General features: G+C 38.1%; 1 pseudogene; it reads left to right on the plus strand.

The window, feature by feature from the left end:
- Positions 1-20,453, plus strand: part of LOC109050797 — a 43,973-nt pseudogene extending 23,520 nt beyond the window's left edge.
- Positions 20,454-22,806: the final 2,353 nt, after the last annotated feature.

Below are 22,806 nucleotides of genomic sequence, written 5' to 3' on the forward strand. Positions count from 1 at the left end.
TGCATGAATTTGAATTGAATATGCCAAAAAATGATCCGATTTTTGCTGTCCCAGGGCAGATTTAAATGCCCACATGTTAAAGAGTTGTTGGACAGTGACTAAGGAATTGCTATTGTGTTCATTTAACCAGGGCTCGACATTAACGCTTGTCTGTTTGTCCGGGACAAGTGGATTTTGTGAAGGGGCAAGTGAAAGAGTATTTTACTTGCCCGCCTGGACAAGTAACCTGATTAAAATTTTAATAACAAACAATAACTGGAGCAGCACTGAAGCTTTGGCGAGAATAATTCTGATTTTATTACTTTCTGTGTAAACGGTGACTAATAACAGATAATGTATTGACAGTATCAAAATCTTGTCAGTTGAGGCTCGTGCAGCCTATCTAACTCATGGAGAAATCAAAACTATTAGTGCAACAGCACACACAAAGAAAACATGAACAAACATACTGCGGTACACATGAACAAGAGTGATGTTTTTCCGACTTTCAGCACGATTGCAAATGTGATATTGATTTTATACAACTTTAGATCAATAAAAAAGTAATATTAACTGACTTACATTTTAGACATATTATTGATTGTTTTTGCTCCATTTTGTTAACGAAAAAACAGTTCTAAGCCACAGCAGAACAGTTGCACATCTCTGAGCAACACACAACAGTCTTTTGTTACTGAATGATTCAGCATTTTTGATTAAGTCAATGATTTAGTGAGGCATTCATAAAGACAGTCACTTGCTTCATTTATTGAATGATTCAGCTGTTTGAACAAATCGGTTGAATCAATGATTCACTCATTAAGACTTGCCACCACCTACTGGTGGTTTAATTTCATATTTAAAAGTATCATTGCATTTTCCAACATTTCATATTTATGTCAAAAAAGTAAAACATTAATCTAATAACATTATTTATGCATTTGCAGTTTTGAGTAAATGAATTAATGGAACCATTTATCTTCATTAAACAGTCTGAGTAAATACTTCTAAATGGCAGTTTCGAAGCAGCTTCTGTGTTTCCTCTGCAGTGGAAAGACAGAGTTTGTTGATACTGATTTCATTTGAATAGTAACAACTATATAGTGTCTTATTATTCTAACTTAATGTATTGATCAAATTTAAGAATTTGATGTAAATGGTGATGAACATTTAATCAGGTTGAGAAAATATTGTCCTTCATAAAGTAAAAAAATGTAACAGCAATCAATTTAAGGCAGATATCACAAATATGCTGATTAAAGTAATACCTGATAGATCACTGATGAGACTATTGCTTCAGAATAAATTACATTTGCACCAGAAAACAAGGACTGTAACTTTTTTACTCGGACAAGTGAATGACTGATTCATGTCAAAGCTTAATGTCAAGCCCTGATTTAACCCTCACTAATGCAATATTTGGATAAAACAGATCTCAAGAGTCTCCCGTGCAGCCATTGACTATATCGGGATGTTTATCAGCAGTTAAACAAAGGATTTTGGGCGACACAGGAAGCTCATGTGGCCCACAAGGATTTCAGCTGCTCCCGGCCTCATTAAACATTATGTCAGTGGAGCAGCACCTGTGTCTTCTTTGACCTGTGGTTGAGTTTCATTACCTAGAGAGCATAGGATGCCAAGAGGAGATGCATGCAAATGTCGCAGCACTGCCTGCAGAATGCATGGCGCCATTTGTTATTATTATTTCCCTCACAGCAGATGCCTTCATCCAGGACAAATTACGCAATGCTGGCAGCACTCTTTGCATATTATTGATTTAAAGAGCGTGACAGAGGATGGGGAAGAGAAATTTCACCGTAAATTCAACACTTCCTTGAGAAGCAAGATGGGCTTTTATTCCTGAAACACTTTATCCCCCAAGGATGGGGCTGAAGGGACCGTGCCCTTATCACTGTAAGAATACCAATGGTGCTTTTATGTCAGCTTGGAATAATTCATGGAAAGCTGTAGAGAATGGAAAGCCACACAGTGGAATAGTATGTGGTTTGAATGTGGAGATGTGTAGAAGAAGCTGGACGGATTATATAACTATTCAAGGTCAGGAGGCCTGAATTACTAACCACTTTATTTATGTCTGACCAACAAGATGTTGTGAATAAAGAAATCCTCAGGTAAAATTGCAGTGCATATGTTAACAGTATCTTTGAAACTAGGACATTTTCCTCTTAATAGATCTTTTAATTTGAAGAGCCTCCATTGATTCTCGGTGCATTCTACCAGACCTATAACCCAGAGTACCAAAAGAGGATCTGAAAACAAAATTAAACAGTTGTTTAGTTATTTACGGATGTTTCTTCACCAGTGGACACTTGGCCCTTGTGGAAAATAAACTAATAAGTTACTCTTTAAAATAAGTTATCTTAAAACACAATATTTACACTCTCAGTAATTACATTTTTCTTCTTTAACCAAATAATACTTTTTTTTAACCAACACATCATTTCCACCACATATGTTGTGTATTAAATGGATAGTTCACCCAGAAATAAAAATGCAGTGTCTATTTACACTAAGTGCAAATAGCCCACCTTATTGGCAGATTCTATTTACACTAACTCCGCCCACAAACGTGTGATTGGGGTAGTCAACACTACAAAAGACACATGTTAAACATCAGATCTAATGGCATATATGTGACTTTTATAAATCACCTGAAAGAAAGCTGAATAAATAAGCTTTCCATTGATGTATGGTTTGTTAGGATAGGACAATATTTGTCAGAGATACAACTATCTGAAAATCGGGAATCTGAGGGTGCAAAAAAATCTAAATACTGAGAAAATCACCGTTAAAGTTTTCCAAATTAAGTTCTTAGCAATGCATATTACTAATCAAAAATTTAGTTTTTATATATTTATGGTAGGAAATTTACAAAATATCTTCATGGAACAAGATCTTTACATAATATCCTAATGATTTTTGGCATAAAAGAAAAATCTATAATTTTGACCTATACAGTGCATTTTTGGCTATTGCTACAAATATACCCCAGTGACTTAAGACTGGTTTTGTGGTCCAGGGTCACATATAGTAAGGTGTGAGCTTTTTGGCGCAATCGACCCGAGTTCGAGCCTGCTTTTTGCTGAACTTTTTTTCTCCCTTTTCAAATCTCATATCAAAATGGAAAGGCAATTATTTTCACTAAGAATTAAGGAAATAATCAAAAAGAAGAAAATAAAGTATCGGGTATAGGGTAGGTATAGGTGTAGGGATGGCTTTATTGTCCCAATAAAGTGACATCCACTTAATAATTAAAATTAAAATGATCTTTTACACTCAATACATTAATATTGCATACTATTTTATAATGTACCACAATACTGAGTTTCAAATAATTGCCACTATTTTCAATAAGAATTATAAATAGCAGGAAATCTTGCTATTTTAGCACAGTGTAAGGAGAATTTAGATTTGCACAAAAATACTGCTATTTTCACTTAGAGTGAATAGAATTAATTGCTAATTGCACTTAGTATGTAAATAGAATCCATTGTTATTTGCACTTAGTGTAAATAGCATCTATCGCTAAGAAAATATGCTATTTTAATATAGTGTAAATAGCATTTATCGCTATTCACACTTAGTGCAAATAGCTGCTGCCTAATAAAAATGCTCTGTCATCATCATACTCATCCTCATGCTGTTCCAAACCTGACTTTCGTTTTTGGGGGAATTATCTCTTTAATATCATTGTTTGATAAAAATGCAAGGCTAATTTCATAGCTAGCATTTTATGTATCCTAAATACACACAGTGAAATAATATTTTCATTTTTGCATAGTTTAAAAGAATTACAGTATGATTAGAAATGACACAAAGATTCTGCTTATTATTATATTCGTCAAAATATTCACATAACATATTTTATTTCAAGCTCTAAATTTCGTATAGTAAATTTCGTATAGTATTTTGTTAGTAATGCTGGAAATCATGCCACAACTGTAAACTGTTGTTGCTGTTAACTAAAATTGGCCTGGTGTAAAGGTTTCTCAAACAGTTTTAATATGAACTTTATATAACAATAAGAAAAAACATGAAATCACCACTACCTGGGTCAAAGAAGTGTAGTTAAAGAAATACCAATAAGGCATTGAGGTTTAACTTGTTTGCCTTGAACTGGTACACCAGTGTTTACATTTGATTAGCCACGTATACATTATTTAAATGACTGCTGCATCTAATATAGACTCTGTATGAAATATTGTCTATTTTTTGACTGGTTTTACGCTTGCATGGAGCTAATCTTTCCACTCTCTTCCCCACAGCCTCTGAAGATGCACTGCAGGAGCTGCGCACTGGTCACCAGCTCGGGTCATCTAACCGGTGGGGGTCGCGGAAAAGAGATTGATCAGGCGGAATGCGTCATCCGGATGAATGACGCGCCCACAGCCCGTGGCTACGGGGTGGACGTGGGTCACCGCACGAGCCTGAGGGTCATCGCTCATTCCAGCATGCAGAGAGTGCTGCGCAGCCGCCATGAACTCCTCAACTCTAGTCAGGACACGGTCTTCATCTTCTGGGGACCCAGCAGTTACATGCGACGTGACGGGAAAGGGCTGGTTTATAACAACCTGCGGCTTATGAACCAAGTGCTGCCCAAACTCAAGGTCTATATCATCTCCTGGCAGAAAATGCTCCAGTTTGATGAACTATTCAAGAGAGAGACTGGCAAAGACAGGTAACGGGCACTTTATTATGTTTTACAGAGCCAATTTAAAATGTTATTATTTGATAAGAGGCCAATTTTAGTATCTATAATGATACGGTTCAGGAAATAAGCTTAAATATGTGATGATACACTACTTTGATGTTTCATTGTATAAAGGCAAAATATTTTCAAACCCATTTCTGAACTAAAATGGGTCTGCAGAACTCAATTAACTGAAGGCGTGCATTTACATGATGGAGATAGCAGATGTTTTCATCAACTTGCCAATATTATCCATATGACATGCCCTAATTTTTCGTGACCTATTTTTATTTTAAAAAGGTGTTATTAAGGAAAGATGATGCGTGTCCTAGAATAGAGTCTGCAGAGGCCATTCTTATTCCACATTTACTGCTCTCTGAGAAGACCAGCCTCTTTTCCCTTTCAACTCTAGGATCACATGAGAAATCAGTTAGTGTGGGATTTTAGATTTGAACATTAAGCCATGATCTCCACTTAATCAATGCAAGTGTGTGTGCGCAGCTTAGTCTGTTTGCAGCAAATGGGGGGTTTAATATATTCAATTTTGTCCGGACAAAATGAATTTGTCATTCACTTTTAAAAATAAAGGTTCTTCATTGACATGGATGGTTACATGAAGAACCTTTAACATACAGTACACTGAACCTTTCCATTGCACAAAAGGTTCTTTATAGTGGAAAAGTGTTCTTCAGACTAATTCAAAGTTCTTCACACAAATGAAAAAAAAAAATATTTTAAGAACTGTTCACTGAAAGGTTCTTTGGGGAACCAAAAATGTTTTTTCTATGGCATCATTGTGAACCCCCCTGTTGGAACCTTTATTTTTTTAAAGTGAATGCTGTAAATTTACAGGTCCTGGTTATATTCTGATTCAAATGAGCACTAATCTAGTTATGGTGATGTGTCATCCTGAAGATCTCATTAGTGAATGTCTTTTCATGTGGGTTTTATCGCAAAAACTATTTTTACAGAGTGCTTCTTAAAACTCTTTGGAGGCTCATTAGTAAGAAATGCAAATATTACCACTGATGAATTGGCTTAGAATGATACAGGAGTGTTTTGTAGCTGCTGTCCCTTATTACCACAGCAGTCTTATTGCAGCTTTCGAAGTGTGTCTTTCTTTCATCTTGTATCATTTTCGTTGGTGTTATTCCCAAAAGTTGCAAATGAAAAGCGGAGAAGACAAAAGATTGCTGTGAGAATCATACTAACCACTCGCAACAAAAATATGTCTCTGTTTGATGTCAGAATTGGACTGGAGAAGCTGGCTGCTGTTGCTGTTGATCATTGTTTTCCCATGTTTGTTTGCATACATGCAGAATTTTCAAAGAGCTGGTCTATCAAAAGTTACTTTAAAGGGGTCACATGATGTGATTTCAAGTTTTGCTTTCTCTTTGGAGTGTTACAAGCTCTTGGTGCATAAAGAAGATCTGTAAAGTTGCAAAGACTAAAGTCTCAAACCCAAAGAGATATTCTTTATAAAAGTTAAGACTCGTCCAGGCCCCCCTAAAATGCCTCATTTAAACACATCCCCACATGTCTACATCACGATGTGGAAAGATTTGTATAATGCCACCCAAATGTTCAGCTAAGAAATAAGGTGTAACCTTTGATTCTCACTGTTGCCACTGGCGCCATGTCGTGGAGATGCTGTTTCGTTGTGAAAGCGAAAATACTTTGTTTGGCCTTCTAAAAGAGGACACAACTTACAACACTGTTCCAGAACAGTTCAACCCAAATATTCAGATGTGTACAGCAAATTTTATTGAGGACTGTTTCCTGATCCTGGGAGAGAAGACTACAATGCCAGCTGTTCTGACTGTAAGTACAAGTCTGTAAATACGTTTACATATGTAAAGGATTTGCCACTGATGATTCAAACATAAGTTTTGAGCAGTGTAGAGCAGCGGTTCTCAATTCCAGTCTTCCCTCCCCCTGCTCTGCACATTTTGTATGTTTTTCTTATGGCTTCAGACGTTCGTTCTATTAGAACATAAGTGCCCTGCGAAGTGGACATCACAGGATATTCCGCCATTTTTCCAGTTCGAAGTGAACGTATATGTTCCATTCAAAGTGCATTAAAGTGTGCGAGACGTGAATATAAATTGTATTTATTTACAGAGGTACAGTATATGATGTCACACTTGTCCGTGTGTGAAGAGGTTGCGCAGTGCAAAACCGTGAATGAATGTTCCGAAGTGGTAAACTTCAACAGATTTCCCTGCTCAGGGAGTAGGGAGCAATGAACACTGTGTAGGGACCATGTCAATGGGAACACAGTTCATGCACGGACCTCACTTCTAACGAGCTGATTATCTAAATATGCAAAATATGCAGAGCTGGGGGCGCGAGGACTGGAATTGAGAACCGCTGGTGTAGAGTAGCACCTGTTGTTTGTCGTTTCTCCGATCACAAATGCAGACATGGTTTTATGTTTATGCGGCACGATGCAACGCAATCCATAAAAACACAGTATAAGTCATAGTAACCCGTAATTATGTCTCCACTGGATGCCACAAATGGCTCGTTTGTATTGGGATTTATTGTTTTTGTCTTGTCGTCCCGGTGTTCTAACCGGGACACACATCACAGTATGGCAAGGGGCATAACATTTCCTTCACATAATTAAGGCATTCGGCCAATCACAAAGCACTGGATAGCTGGGCAATCAGAGCACACCTCGCTTTTCAGAATTATGAGCTTTGTGAAAAAATATGCGTTTCAGAAAGGCGGGACATAGAGGAGAAACAATAATGTACTATATGTGGAAAATAATGTGTTTTTTTAATCTTAAACCACATAAACACATTTCATTACATCAAATAATTACACATTTCATTACACAAAATAATGTTCTTTTTAGCAACGTCATATGACCCCTTTAAGAAACAACATACACTAAGAAATACTACTGCCTATAAATGCATTAATCACAAACAACCATATACCAATAATTATTCAGGGCAAACAATTGCCCTGTTATAGGCTGTTGGCTGTGCTAATTAGAAGGCAGCTACAGCTTTTACCACTTTAGTTTCTTAGACTGTGTATTTCTTTGATGTCTGTGCAGTGACGCGGAAGCATTCAGCATTAAGACCTGACACTTTACCTGTGCGACTTCAACGAGCAATGAAACTGGCAACACACTTAAGTATTATTTTTATTTTCCCTTTACACACTCTCCTTTTCTGTTCTCTCTTTTCCACCTCTATCATGCATTTCCAAAACATTCCGGTTGTCTCAGCATCTACGCAGTATTGCTAACCTGCATCCTATCTCTACATCTTCTACGGCGGCTCTTTCTTTCTCTGTGTGTCTCTGGAATTGTCAGTCAGCTGTCAACAAAGCAGACTTCATTTCTGCTTTTTCTTTACAATCCACACTCATCTTGGGCTTGACTGAGACCTGGATTTGTCCAGACGACCCAGCAACCCCAGCTGCTCTATCTAACAATTTTTCTTTCTTTCACCAGCCCCCACCAACTCTTTTTCTTCTCACATGCATTAGAAGGCTTGGGAGTATTGCTGCACAACACATTGCATGTTTGTCCATATGTCTGTCTTTGGTTTTAGCTACTTTGGCTACTGTCTTCTTTTATGTCTACTTTATATATAAGGAAATACTCAACCAACTCTACCCTGTGCAATTATAACTCATTTGAATCTATTCGATTATTGTAACAGCTCCTATAAAACTCCCAGGTTGTTGTAATTTACCGCCCTCCTGGCCAAATTCTAGCCACCTTCCAAGAGGAGCTGAAAGGGCTGCCATCCTCATTCCCGGAGGATGGCAGTCCACTTTTAGTCTATGGGGACTTCCATTCACTCCTTGCTTCATTTGATCTCAAATGCCTTACCACTACAAGCACGCACAAACCAGGCAACTAACTTGACTTAATTTACACACGCAATTGTATTGCAGACAACATTTTGGTAGAACCCCTACATATCTCTGACCATTTCTTCATTACATTTAAACTATATTTTGCTACCTGTATGCCACCAACCCCTATACTGGTTACTTATAGACAAAACCTACACTTTTCTTTCCTCTGTAGTATCCTCCTCTCTTCCCTAACCTACCCATTTCTCATCTCTGGGTATAAATGCAGCAACTGACACTTTATGCTCTACTTTAACCTCTTGTCTAGACAATATTTGTCCTCTCTCCTCCATGCCAGCATGGGTTGCCCCTTCAAACCCCTGGTTATCCAATGTTATTTGTGAGCATCGGACCAAACTCAGGGCAGCAGAGAGAAAATGGTGCAAATCAAAAGATCCGTCAGACCAGAGTATGTATCAGTCTTTGCTTTCATCTTTCTCTGCTGAAGTCCATACTGCCAAATCTTCATATTTCCACAACAAGATCAACAGCGCTCCAGACACACGTAATGTCTTCAAAACATTTAATTCTCTCCTCTGTCCCCCTCCGTCCCCCTCCACCCCTTCTATAACAGCTGATGATTTCGCCACAGACAAAACTAGAACAATCAGTAGTCAATTCTCAGCCCCCCACACACATGACCTCAGACCAACCACACGCACTGCTAAAACTCCCATCTTCTCCTTCTGTCCAGTCACTGAGGCAGAAGAATCAAAACTTCTCCTCTCCAGCCATCCTTCAACATCCTCCTGTCCACCCTCTCATCACTCGGCATCACAGAGAATCTTATCTCACTGGTAGGTCTTTCAATCCCTCATTTCAACCAGATGATCCAACGGTAGCTGCACGGATCTCAGGCTGCCTGGCAGATATCTCGGCATGGATTAAAGAACATCACCTACAGCTCAAACTGGCAAAGACTGAGCTTCTTATCTTCCCTGCCACTCAAACTCTACTACTAGGTTCTTCTACAATTACCCCATCAACTTCGGTCAGAAATCTTGGTGTAATCTTTGATGACCAGCTGAACTTCAAAAACCACATTACAAAGACTGCTCAATCTTGCAGGTTTGCATCACACAACATCAGAAAGATCAGGCCCTTTCTAACAGAGCATGCTGCACAACTTCTTGTCCAGGCCCTTGTCATTTCTAGTCTGGTCTACTGTAATGCTCTTCTGGCTGGACTTCCATCAAGCACAATCAAACCTCTACAAATGATTCAGAATGCACTGGAACCATTGGTCTTTAACAAACCCAAAATAGCCCATGTTACACCTCTCTTTATCTCCTTGCACTGGCTACCGGTTGTGGCTCACATCAAGTTCAAGACATTAATGCTTGCATACAGAACAGCCTCAGGCTCAGCACCCGCCTACGTCCACTCACTATTTCAAATCTACATCCCCTCCAAAAGTTGTTCAATACGAATTATTGATGATTTGTTAGTTCTTTTGTTGAAATCTGAAATATTAATAAATAAATATGTAAATAAATTAAATATAAGTGCATATATATGAATGTGTATATATAAAACATATACATATTTTGTTTCTTTTTTTCCTCTGTAAATTATCAATCATAAAATGAATGTATAAAACTGAATGAACATATGAAACTGTTTATTGAACAGTGGTGTCTTGTCACATTGATGGTGTTCTAATTTGTGCATTAAAGGTCATGTAAATAGTCATGCAGAAGTACTTGGCAATGGGGATGCAGTGTATTTGCTCTCAAGCCTGGCAGTGACAGACAGCCCTGTGGCACAAACACAGCTCAATGTTCTGGCATTTTGTTTTTCCACGACTTAGCAGTTCAGTTTTCTCCTCTTCTGTTGTTTTCGCCTGCATCTGGTCACATTGGCTTCTAAACAATCCTGCTTTGGAGAATACAGTCTGTCAGAATGTGTTCATAGGGATTCTGAGCGTTGATCTAAGCAATATGTTTCCATGATATCTGGATTGAATTGGCTGGATATTGAACAATAAATATTATGTTTGGTCAAGCACATATGTTCAGTGTTGTGACGTTTAGACTTGAATTCTTTGGATGGTTGAAATGCAGAGGCGGTGGTCATCCTCATTTTGCCTTTATGAGCAGTCTCATGTTATACTGTACCACACATACTTCTGTAAGAACGATTCATGCACTAAATATCATTATCCTCTAATAAAAGACTGTGTATTGCCATGTGCATTACAGACATTGTTTACTTCATCTGAAGATGCATTGAAAGATACTAGCACAAAATAGTTCACTGTATTTATGATTTTATTTAACCCTCAAATGACACAGCAAGTTTATGTCTTCGGGGGCTTCTTTATCCTTAAAGGTTTCTGAGACTGTAAGCTAAATGAACCAACCTTCATCTGGCAGTCATACATGTTGAGTCAAACATCCTGTATTTGCACTTCAAATACAGCTGAAATTTCAGAAAATCGTATTAGTTCTTCCACTTCGATAATACTTATAATGGATAATGCTTTTCCTGCTTTTGAACTTTTTTGAACGCCATCTTTTCAGTTTATATGTCCTCTAGTAAAATAGGCAGTATGCTGAGAAATTAAAACATATAACACCCCCCCAAAAAAAAGTATGTCATAAAGCAGATGGTAATTTGCACTGCTCTTGGTAGATTGTGCTAGACATTATGGAGATGAGATGTTGTGTCTGTGTTCTTTAATGTGCACCCTGTCTGAATTTTACTTTCCCATCCATGCTGTTATGGAATTGCGCTCTAACGCTAATTTGCCCTGTTTAGTAAATCTGGCCCTAAAAGTTAAATTGGTTTATGAAGTGGCACACAAACAGCCAGTCAGAACTTATTTGATGTTTGATTAGAGTTTACTTGAATTCTTTTAATATAATGCATTATAAAACATTTTTATTGTAAATAGTTATTATTAATTGTAACCCCACATTTATAATACCTTACTTATCCATTCATTGTTACACCCTTAGAAAGTATAATGCATTAAAACATGATGCATTTTAACTTTGGTTACAATTATTTATGAAAAGATATAATGAATTACAACAAACATTATGATTACCCTTATAATGCATTAAGCAAAACTTCAAGTAATGTGTAAATGATATAAATAATGGGCCTTGAAACAGTTAGTTCTGGTCTTTGGAATTTTATTGACTGAGTGTCTTTCCAAAAACACTCATGTAACTGGCCATTAACTGACACTAACATTTTTCTTTGTTTGTTCACTGCTGGGAATTTGGGTCATCATTGGGTGGTGATAAGTGTCTGTTTTTTATGAGTGAGTCATTGAATTCATCACTTAACCAATTTGTCCAAAAATACTTATTAACTTATTAACTAGGTGGTCATGACCTGGCGGTTCTACATGAACTCCGGACCTTGGCTCCAAGCAATGAGGGTAACCACACAGTCTCTGGTCATGCTATGTCCACCTTGGTGGTCTAGGAGTACCATCTCTGGCTGTGTCTGGCCAATATGAAGGACCATGATAAGGTGCAGTTCCTGAATGCTCCCGTATCACAGACCAGCTTTTTGGGCGACACAATCGAGAGCTTTGCCCAGCAGTTCTCGTCAGCGCAGAAGCAGACTGAGGCGATCAAGCACATCATGCGCCTGCTTCCACCCCGTCCGCAGCCTCTCAGCCTGCTCGTCACCGAGGGCACCCCCCTGCGTACACCCCAACTCCCACGCAGCAGCAGCAGCCTTCCACCAGGCAGTGTCATGGAGCCGGGCGTAGGCAGGATGCCCAGCCAGTCCAGGTCCCCGCCAAACCTGGCGGCAAGTGCAAGAGGCCCCTAGACAGGCAACCCGGAGATGGAGGGGAATGCTTTTTAGGAGATGGTGACCACACCACTCCCTCCACCGGAGGAGGGCCGGGTGGAGAATGTTTTCTTTCATTTTGTTTGTATTCTGCCACTTGCCCAGCAGCCAGCGGTACCCAAAGAGAAAGAGCAGTTTTCTCAGTCTCTGGGTGCCAAGAGGAGGAAAGTGGTGGACTGAACATCGCAGGATCACTTTCCTCCTCCTCTTTTGCCAGCGGGCAGCAGTGGGTTGCCCAAGAGCACTCCTACTGCCCATTCGTGGAACCAGATAGGTTCTGTGACACTCAAGAACCTGCTTCATGCCTTCACACACCAGGCTGTTACAAGCACCAAGCCGGGGCCCTGCATTCCCCCTCTCATGAAGAGGGATCAGTTGAGTGTTACACGTCACACCCAGACCCCACCCTCTGCACCCTGTGTTCAACCATGCTGCCCCACCGTGGGTACGTCAGTCGGCTCTGTTGGTTCCACTGGGACGGTCTCTTGGAGCCTGGTTAGCATTCCCCAGTCCATCTCGGTAGCTTCTGCTGACCATCAGACTCGGCTACGTGATTCAATTCGCCTGGCGTCCCCCCAAGTTCAAGGGCATCCAGTTCACATCAGTTATAGCTGTTGATGCCCTTGTCTTACGTGCGGAAATTGCAGTCTTGTTGCTGAAGGATGCGATAGAGCCGGTCCCTCCAACCGATACGAGGATGAGGTTTTACAGCCCTTACTTCATTGTGCCCAAGAAGAGCGGTAGGTTATAACCAATCTTGGACCTGCGAGTTTTGAATCGCATGCTTCACAAGCTGCCGTTCAAAATGTTGATGCAGAAACGCATTTTCGAGTGCATCTGTCTCCAAGACTGGTTTGCAGTGATCGACGTGAAGGACGCATACTTTCATGTCTTGATCTTCCTGCGACATAGGCCATTCCAGCAGTTCGCCTTCGAAGGTTGGGCATATCAGTACAAGGAACTGCCCTTCGGGCTGTCCCTGTCTCACACAGCTTTCCTCTCACCAAGAGGACCCCTGGAAATGTTTGATCAGAGCCATGCTTTCCTCCTTGCACCAAGGGCTGGAGTGTAGGCTGTCCCCCTCCACCCTTGAGGTTTACGATGTTGCTATCTCCGCACACCACAACCCCATAGAAGGGAGGCCGGTGGGAAAGCACTACCTGGTCGTCAGGTTCCTTAGGGGGGCCAAAAGGTTAAATTCTCCCAGGCCCCTCTCATTACCCTCTTGGGATTTAGCTTTGGTGCTAAGAGCCCTACAAACTGCCCCCTTCAAGCCTTTGGAGTCAGTTTAGTTGAAGTTTCTCTCCATAAAAACCCTACTCCTGAATGCATTGGCCTCGATCAAGAGGGTGGGGGGACCTGCATTTTCGGTCAAGGAATCGTGCCTTGAGTTGGGCCGATTGATTCCAGTGCAACACTGAGACCCCGGCCCGGCTACATGCCCAAGGTTCTTACCAATCCCTTCAGGGACCAGGTGGTGAACCTGCAAGCACTGCCCCTGTAGGAGGCAGACCCAGCCCTGGCTTTGCTTTGTCCTGTACGCGCACTGTAACAGTACGTGGATAGAACTCAGAGATTTAGGACCTCAGAGCAGCTCTTTGTCTGTTACAGAGGAAAGCAGAAGGGGAAAGCTGTCTCCAAGCAGAGGATGGCCCACTGGATAGTGGATGCCATCACCTTGGCCTATGAGGCACAAGGTGTGCCCTGCCCACTCAGGCTGCATGCTCACTCCACTAGGGGTGTCGCATCATCCTGGGCTCTGGCTCGTGGTGCCTCATTAGCAGATATTTGTAGAGCTGCGGGCTGGGCGACTTCTAACATGTTTGCTAGTCTCTATAGCCTACGTGTCAAACCGGTTTCCTTCTGTGTTCTCACCTCAAAAACAGGTAGTGGCACTGAGAGGCCCGGTTCAGAGTCGGCTTGCAGCGTCCATAACGCATAGTTCTCCAGAGAGTTTCCTAACCAGGCAAACCCTGTCGAGTCCTCCAGCACTCCGGCGGCCAGACGTGGCGGAGCGTCCGGCGCCAGGCTTTTCATCCAATTAATTCCTAAAATCTGCTGTGAGGCTGGTGCCTATATGAGGGACCCTGTTGGGATCCCATATGTGTACTTCCATGGTACAGTTACTAGGGCCATGTTCCCCTGGCAGGCTACGCTCTGCTGTCTCTAGATGATGTAGCCTGAACCATCTCAGAGACTTCCATGTGCAATAGGACTCTTTTGGGCTACTTCACATGAGTAAATGTCACTCAACCCCCTCTGGGAGTAGGTGACTCTGTAGTGTGCCTCATCTAAGTAGGAAGGGCATGTTTCCCAGTGTTATCCAAGTCCTATTGGTTGGGTTGCTCGAGGAACAGCAGTAGTCGTCCTTCTCTGTGTAGAGCCCAGTCCTATTGCCTGCCTTATAGGAAGGTTCAGTAGGCCTACACAAGGTACTGGATTGGGCAGCACCTGTGGCTCGTTGGTAGGGATTCCCAATTCGTCGGTCACCGACGTGACGTCAAGAGTGACTGGCTGAAAGGGAATGTCTCGGTTACATGTGTAACCCTCGTTCCCTGAAGGAGCGAACTGAGACATCACGTCCCATCCCCAAAGTTGCTGTACCACCGCTGAGCTGCCGGGTCCTGGCTCAGCTCCTCCGCAAAAACATGAATGAACACGGTGCACCTTGCTGTCTCTTATACCCGCGTTGCGGGGTGTGGCAGACAGATTCGAATTCTGCATGCCAATGTCCATTGGCTCATTTAGTTACAATTGACAAAACTAATCAAAAAAAAAAAAAATACATAAAAATTATAACTAAAACAATTTAGCTAAAATTAAAATGAAAACAGAAAATGTTAAAATAAAAATTATTTAAAAATATTAATAAAAACTATAATAGTTTCTAATAGTTGATACTAAAATAACCCTGCACAGCACAACTATCAAAGATATCCATGTAGTGCATAGAAAACATTTAATAAGAAGTGTAGTAGAACACACACACATTTGTTTCTGTGAATTGTGGGGACTTTACATAGACTTCTATTACTTTTATACTGACCAAATGATATTTTCTATCCCCTAACCCAACCCTAGCCCTAAACATTCCCCTTACAGAAAACCTGTTTGCATGGTTACACTTTCAGATACTGTAAACATAATTTACTATTTTTAATAATTTTTTTCCCTCATGGGGACCTGCATTTTTTGGATGCCATGTCATGCGTTAGGTACTGCTTTTGAAAAAAAATTAACAAATAAATAAAAACCAATGGAAAAACAGTGCAGTGGTATGCAAAAACATGTTCTGTGTGAATGGCCCCTAACTGTGCAGAGGTTATAGTTTAGATGTTGATTAATTCCATTGGATATTCTAGCGCATGCACAAGAGATTATTTACATTGCATCTTCCAGACAGTGGATGCTCTGTTGTCTGAGGTAATTTAACAGTAATCAGAGGCTTCTAATCAATCACGTCTGGGTTGTTGTTCACTAATCCTGTTTGTTTTCCTTTATTAATGTGTTATTTGTCAAAGATTCACCAGGGCTTTTATGTCAGATGGCAGGTTGGCAGAACTGATGAGCAGTTGAAGATAACGTTCGGTTGTAGAAATGATCCTGACAGCTGGACAGCACTGTAAACGCAACAGAATCTTGGGCTTGCGTGTGTGGAATTTCTAACAGAAATATCTTCTGGAATGTTAACTACAGCATGCCTCACAGTTTGGTATTCATTGTATTGTTTTCAGCAGACAGTCACACACACTCTCTCTCTGTTTCTCTTTCAGGAGAATCTCTAACTCGTGGTTAAGCACAGGCTGGTTTACAATGACTATTGCCTTAGAGCTCTGTGACAGAATCAATGTGTACGGCATGGTGCCTCCAGATTTCTGTAGGTAAGTTAGATTTCAGTGCTTTGCTTTGGGTTTCAGCATACAGTGAGGTCTAAACCTGAGACCATTAGTAAAAATGATTTTACATACACTATTCAAAAATATGAGGTTGGTAAGATTTTTTGTTAACATTTAAGATGTTTTTGGAAGTCTTTTATGTTGCATTTACTCAAAAATACAGTAAAACATAATACTATTTTTAATGGAACTTTGTTTTCTATTGGAATGTGTTTTAAAATAGTAATTTAAAATGGTGCTCAGCAAACATTCCCTATTATAACAGTTTAAAATGATTCTGCTGCTTAATATTTTTGTTCAGAATTCTTTGATGAATAGAAGGTGTAACAACATAAAAATATAAAAAATATTTTGATAAATTGCATGCGTCCTCGCTGAATAAAAGTAAAAATTTCTTTAAAAAATAAAATAAAGTTTCTCCTACCCCAAAACTTTGATCAGTAGTGTAGATATAAAGAACTTTTGATGAAATACAGTTTATTTGTTAATTTAATCACTAATACTGACCTAGAAATAATTATGCACTGATATTAAAATTCTGTCCATATGATAAGCCAATAATGAATTCCATGTTATAGCCTGTTTTATGTAGGATTCTGTACTATTTTGTCTAAATAAAAATTACATGTAAATTAAAAATAAAACTCTGAAACCTAAATGAATCATTTAAATGCTACAAGTGAAGTGAGACATCAACATATATAAAAGCATATAATATAATATACAATATTATAATATATACATATATATTAGTGCTGTCAAACAATTAATAGCATACAAAATACGTTTTTGTTTACATAATATGTGTGTACTGTGTATATTATGTATATATAAATATCCATGTACATATTTTAAAAAAATCTATATTAAGTATATTTAATTATACATACATGTAAATATTTTCAAAATTTACACAGTATGTGTGTGTATGTATACATAATAAATATACACAGTACACACATATATTACACAAACAAAAACTTTTATTTTGGATTAATTGTTTGACAGCACTAATATAGGGCTGTCACGATATTAGATTTTTCATATCACGGTTATTGTGGCCATAAGAATTCACAATATCGATATATCGTGATATCTATAGAAACCTTTGGGGGAAAAGATATCAGTCAAATTATTTTTTACTTTGTTTACTGATTTTTTCTTTTTCACCCAACGAACACAAGGATACTGATAAATGCAGGGCACAAGACTCTGGCTTTCTTCATCTTCTTTGAAGCTCCTATGAAATAACAAGAGAGAAAATACTGTCAAGTTCAACAGTATAATGAATAAATATTAATGGTAACACTTTACAATAAGATGTAATTTGTTAACATTAATTTATTAACTAATATGTACAGTATGAACAATGAACAATACATTTACACAATTTATTAATCTTTGTTAATGATAATAAAAATAGAGTCGTTCATTGTTCATGTTAGTTCACAGTGCATTAAGGTTTACAAACCTGTGATTTTAATAATGCATAAGTAATTGCTGAAATTAACATGAACTAAAATTAAAAAATGCTGCGGAAATATTGTTCATTATTATTTGTTATTTATATATGTTAACTAATTAATTAACTAATGTTAACTAATGAACCTTATTGAAGAATGACTGCAGATGAGGCATTAAGTGCATGGCACTGCGACCAACTTAACATTTTACAGAGTTTAATGTAGCAATGTGGTCACTCAATTTTTCAAGATCAGTTTTAATCGTGTAACTTTTAATAGATTTGAACAAAGAAATAAAGTGTTTATACTCACAGGCCATATTGATTGTAAATACAAAAATAAGATGAGTAAAGAAAATGCGGTACTTATTCAGATAATCACCCTTTACTTAAATATATGAACACAGAAAAACGCTGTTAACGGGTTAATAATGTTTCCCATTCTATGACTAGTAAAATAATGGCAACTTACTCTGATGAACACGGCTCTCCTCAGAGTAGCTGCGAGCACTGCGTCATCTTCTTGTGTGACAGGTGTCAGCGTTAAGGCACAATACTGCCACCTGGGAACTCAACCAGGTACTGTCGATGGAGTTTTTACATGTGGTGTTATCATAAGAGAACTGTTGATTTTAAATATTGCGGTTATCGCTAATACTGGTATATCGTCACACACTAAATTAACACGGGATCGATAATTGTTGTTTTGAATATCACGGTTATCACCAATACCGCTATATCACGACACCCCTAATCAGCTGATACCAATGTAATGTGTATGCCTATTAGAAATAGGGATGTTGTTTAGAATGTTTCAAAATCCTAAATCTTTCTGTTCATTTCCATGTTAAAATTGTACAGTGAATCGCATATTTCCAATGTGGTCAAAGATCTGCGTGTTTGTTCAGGCAGCCCCTGTTGTGTACCAATGCTATGAGAAAAATAACCGAGAGCCAAAAATTAAATGATTCATTGTGATTCCCCACTGAGGCATGACCTCTCCCCCCAGTCATTTTGCAACCATAATGTATTACATAAAATCAATTTATTCCCCTTAAAGCCAGTTATTCTCTGAACCAAATCAGGTTAATTGTCTTGAAAATGAATATCTAGCTCAGGATTCATTTGGGAATCAGGGAATGTAATGGTACCTTACCACTGTCCCCATTTTAATCTCTGCTCTCATTTTGTACAGGGAGTCTCAGCACCCCTCTGTCCCATATCACTACTACGAACCAACGGGCCCGGACGAATGTGCCATGTACATCTCCCACGAGCGAGGCCGGCGAGGCAGCCACCATCGCTTCATCACAGAGAAGCGGGTCTTTGCCAGCTGGGCTCGGATGTTCAACATTCATTTCTACCAGCCAGACTGGAGTCCGCCGCCGTTACCGAGAAATAGCACAGCAACCACAGCCTTTCCCCGATCACAGAAGACGTGACTCTCACCAGAGCCTTCAGAGATCTCCAACTGCCTCAGACGGATCACTGGCTAATTCCTGTTGCCGTGTGGATGGAGCTTTACGTGTTGGATTAACTGAGAAAGACTCTGATTCAAGGAGAACTGACGCTTAAACCTTTTCTTTTGCACATTCATTGTTTCTTTAGGAACATAAGGCATTCCAGTAGTCTGTACACATCCATATCCAGATCAAAGAGCTCTAGAGTGTATAGGATCTGCCTGCAACAAAATTTGTACTAAAGACAATGTAAAACAGCATTCGAAAGTCATTTTACTTTGATAATATGACATATTATTGAATGAAACCGGATAGTCAATGAGAGAACAGAATGATGGCACTTGATTTTATCTAACTTTGTGAAAAACAGTCTCAATTTACTGTGTCAGGTGATTAGAAGACAGTGTTTTTTTTTACATCAGCATTCATTTTTATGAAAGCTTATGAAGATAGTTTTTTAAAATAACATAAAGTAAAACAATGACAATTTTTTTGATTCATTTTGACTTAATCAACCCAACAATGTCCAGTGTATTAATGTTGTTTACACTTTTAAAAATAAAGGTTTCTTTATTGGCATTGATGGTTCCATGAGAAAAGGTTGACATCCATGGAACTTTTTAACTGCAACAAGGCTCTTTTACAGTGGAAAAAAATCTTTAGATTATTAAAATATAAAGAAAATAATGGTTCTTTTAAGATCTTTGTCCACCGAAAGGTTCACATTAAAAAAATATATTATCAGTAAGTCATGGAAACTTATGTTTTTACATTAACACTGAGAAAATTTATATGAAATTTAACTTGGTTTAATGTAATTTAAGTTGAAATTACTTGTACGACCAAGTTGAGTAGACTTAGTTCAGTTCATGCCTTAGATTTTAAGTTGAAATTTGTGGCAATTTTTAGTGTATTTTTGGAACCAAAAAATGGTTCTTCTATGGCATTGCTGGGAAGACTCCCTTTTGAAACCTTTATTTTTAGGAGTGTATAATATTTCAAAATTTTTAAAGACATTATACTGAAATGTATAACAGGTGAATTTAAAAGTACAGTTTTTGATCCTTTTATGTTCTTTAATTATTTTCCTAATTTATTATCCCAGGAGACACTGGATTTTTATTTATTTATATATTTATTTATTTCAGGGTTTGTTTTATGCTTATGCTCTTATTTTTCTTTCTCAAGATAATTAAAATTTTCCAAACTCATTGTACAGCTGAAAGTATGATTGTGAGACTGATTTTAAATGTTTTAACATGAACAATAAAAACAGTTTTGTTTAAAAAAATTAACATGCAGTGTGATTCTGCAGTTTTGATCGAGCTTTCTCACATTTATCCAAGCTGAAATATCTAAGATGAATCCTGCTGGAATACGCATGGGTCCACAAGAAATGCAGCATCATAAGGGCAACATGGAGCATATAAAAATGAAATGGAAACCCAACATGCATTATTTTTGTGGTCAGTCTGGAGAGGAGCGTGTCAGAGGTGTACAGGATGCACACAGGTGTAATTACGGTTGTCACAGTAGGAGGCCATGCATCGTTGACCATAACCGCACTGCACCTGTCAGTCATGCAAATGTACACACGTGTCGGGACTGTTAAAGCAGCCATCGCATTAATGCGCCCCAGATGACTGACAAGTTGGCATTGCTGTTGAATGCACAAATGTTTGCAGATACGCCGCACAGTGATGAGTCGGTCTGTAATAGCTTGAATTATTGCAAAAGCTACTGTTGGTTGTATAAATGCTGAAATGCCTGTCCATCTTGAGGGGAAACATTATTTCTGTATGCTTACAGCTGTGGAAGAAATCATATGTCACTTTGAAAAACAGCAAGTAGGAAAAATATTTCAAGGGTTGTTATCTTAATTTATATATATATAATATATATATATATATATATATATATATATATATATATATATATATATATATTATATATATGATATATATAACAAATAGAAATCACATTGGTAAATAGCTGAAAGGTTAATTAAAGAAATATTCCAGGTTCAAAACTTGTTTATTCAACAGCATTTGTGGCATACTGTTGTTTACAATAGAGAATAATTTTAACTCGTTCTGCAATGAGGCTCTTACAATAGAAGTTAATAGGGCAAATTTATGATGGATTTAAAGGCAGGTGAAGCTTATCATTTTCTAAAAGCATGTGCATTAATGTTATTGTTAAAACTTGTGTGTTATATACACAATAGAGTTGTACCGTTGTTTTTACCATTTTACAGTCATGTTAGATTTTAGATTTTTAGGTATGTTGTTCAAGGTTATTATAAATAAACCATTCTTATACTTAAAAAAATAAATAAAATAAAATAAAAATTTAAATAAATGAAATAAATAAATATTAGCTGACATAAGAATTTTTTTAATAAACTTATTCTATTTCAGTTTCATTTAATTTAACTTGATGTACTAAAATATTTAAAAGTAAAATAAATTATACACATTAAAAATGACAACAAATTTATTAAAACTTTCAAATTAAAACAGGAAATATAAAAATATAAATGAATTCAATGGTACTAAAATAACTGTGTTGTACATTTGGATATAACTTTATGCAGAAAAGCTTAGAAATTATGATCATCATTATTACTGACACTAAAACCATGATTCAGTTAAGCTTAATTTGCTAATGGTGCTGTATTTACAGTATGTGTTTTGTTAGTGTAACACAAAACCACTTTCTCATCTCCGGTTTGTGCAACGATGTAGACAATCTTTGAAAGCAGAGAGAAAACACACTGAACAGAAGCTTAAGTGTTTCACTGTGTTATATTGAAAGAGAGAATTGGTGAGAAATAAAGCAATATAGGCCACTGCAGCTAGACCAAGATTACTGCACCAGGGGTCTTTCTCTTGGTGGTGTATTGATCCATGGTGGCCTGGCTATTTTCCAAACAGTGAGTCGCTGACTGAGAGACAAACGTCTCCGGCTCTGAGAAAACAGAGATGAAATCACAGGGTGCTGAGCTATAATTAAACCCCAAATATATGAGCAGGTAAACCAACCCTGGAATTACATGCTAGATGAATTCACATCACAAAATCATGATATGCACTGCAGAATCAAAAAGAACTCTGTCTTTTCCATCTGTGCCAGCTTGTTATTGCACAAAAAGCCAAAAGGTCTTCTTGCATGAAGCCCATATTACTATTATTTATTTAAAAAATAATGACAAAATAAATCAAGCCTTTTCAATGGGTACTAATGAAATAGCTTCAACTGGTGCATGATTGAAATATGAAATTAGCATAGAAATCTGGCATCCTATAATTTACATTTTAAGAAGGCTGTATTTCATGGCCTAATAAATATGTCTTAATATGTATTAGGTAGGTATTTGTATACAACACAACCAGTAACTGCAGCAGGTGTTGATCCATTTACAGCTCTCTCATAACTCAGCATTATGTTACTAGAAATCATTTCATAATGCTTCTCCATTGTAAAATGTGAGTTCTTTGTTCTCTTTCATTTCACGCAGAAAAAAGAGCTCCAGCTTCTTTTCCCACTATTTTCCGCTTTATTACCTTCCTTTGAATTTAAAGGGAACACAACATGAAAAGC

This window comes from Cyprinus carpio, chromosome B2, assembly GCF_018340385.1.
Source record: "Cyprinus carpio isolate SPL01 chromosome B2, ASM1834038v1, whole genome shotgun sequence".
Lineage (NCBI taxonomy): Eukaryota > Metazoa > Chordata > Actinopteri > Cypriniformes > Cyprinidae > Cyprinus > Cyprinus carpio.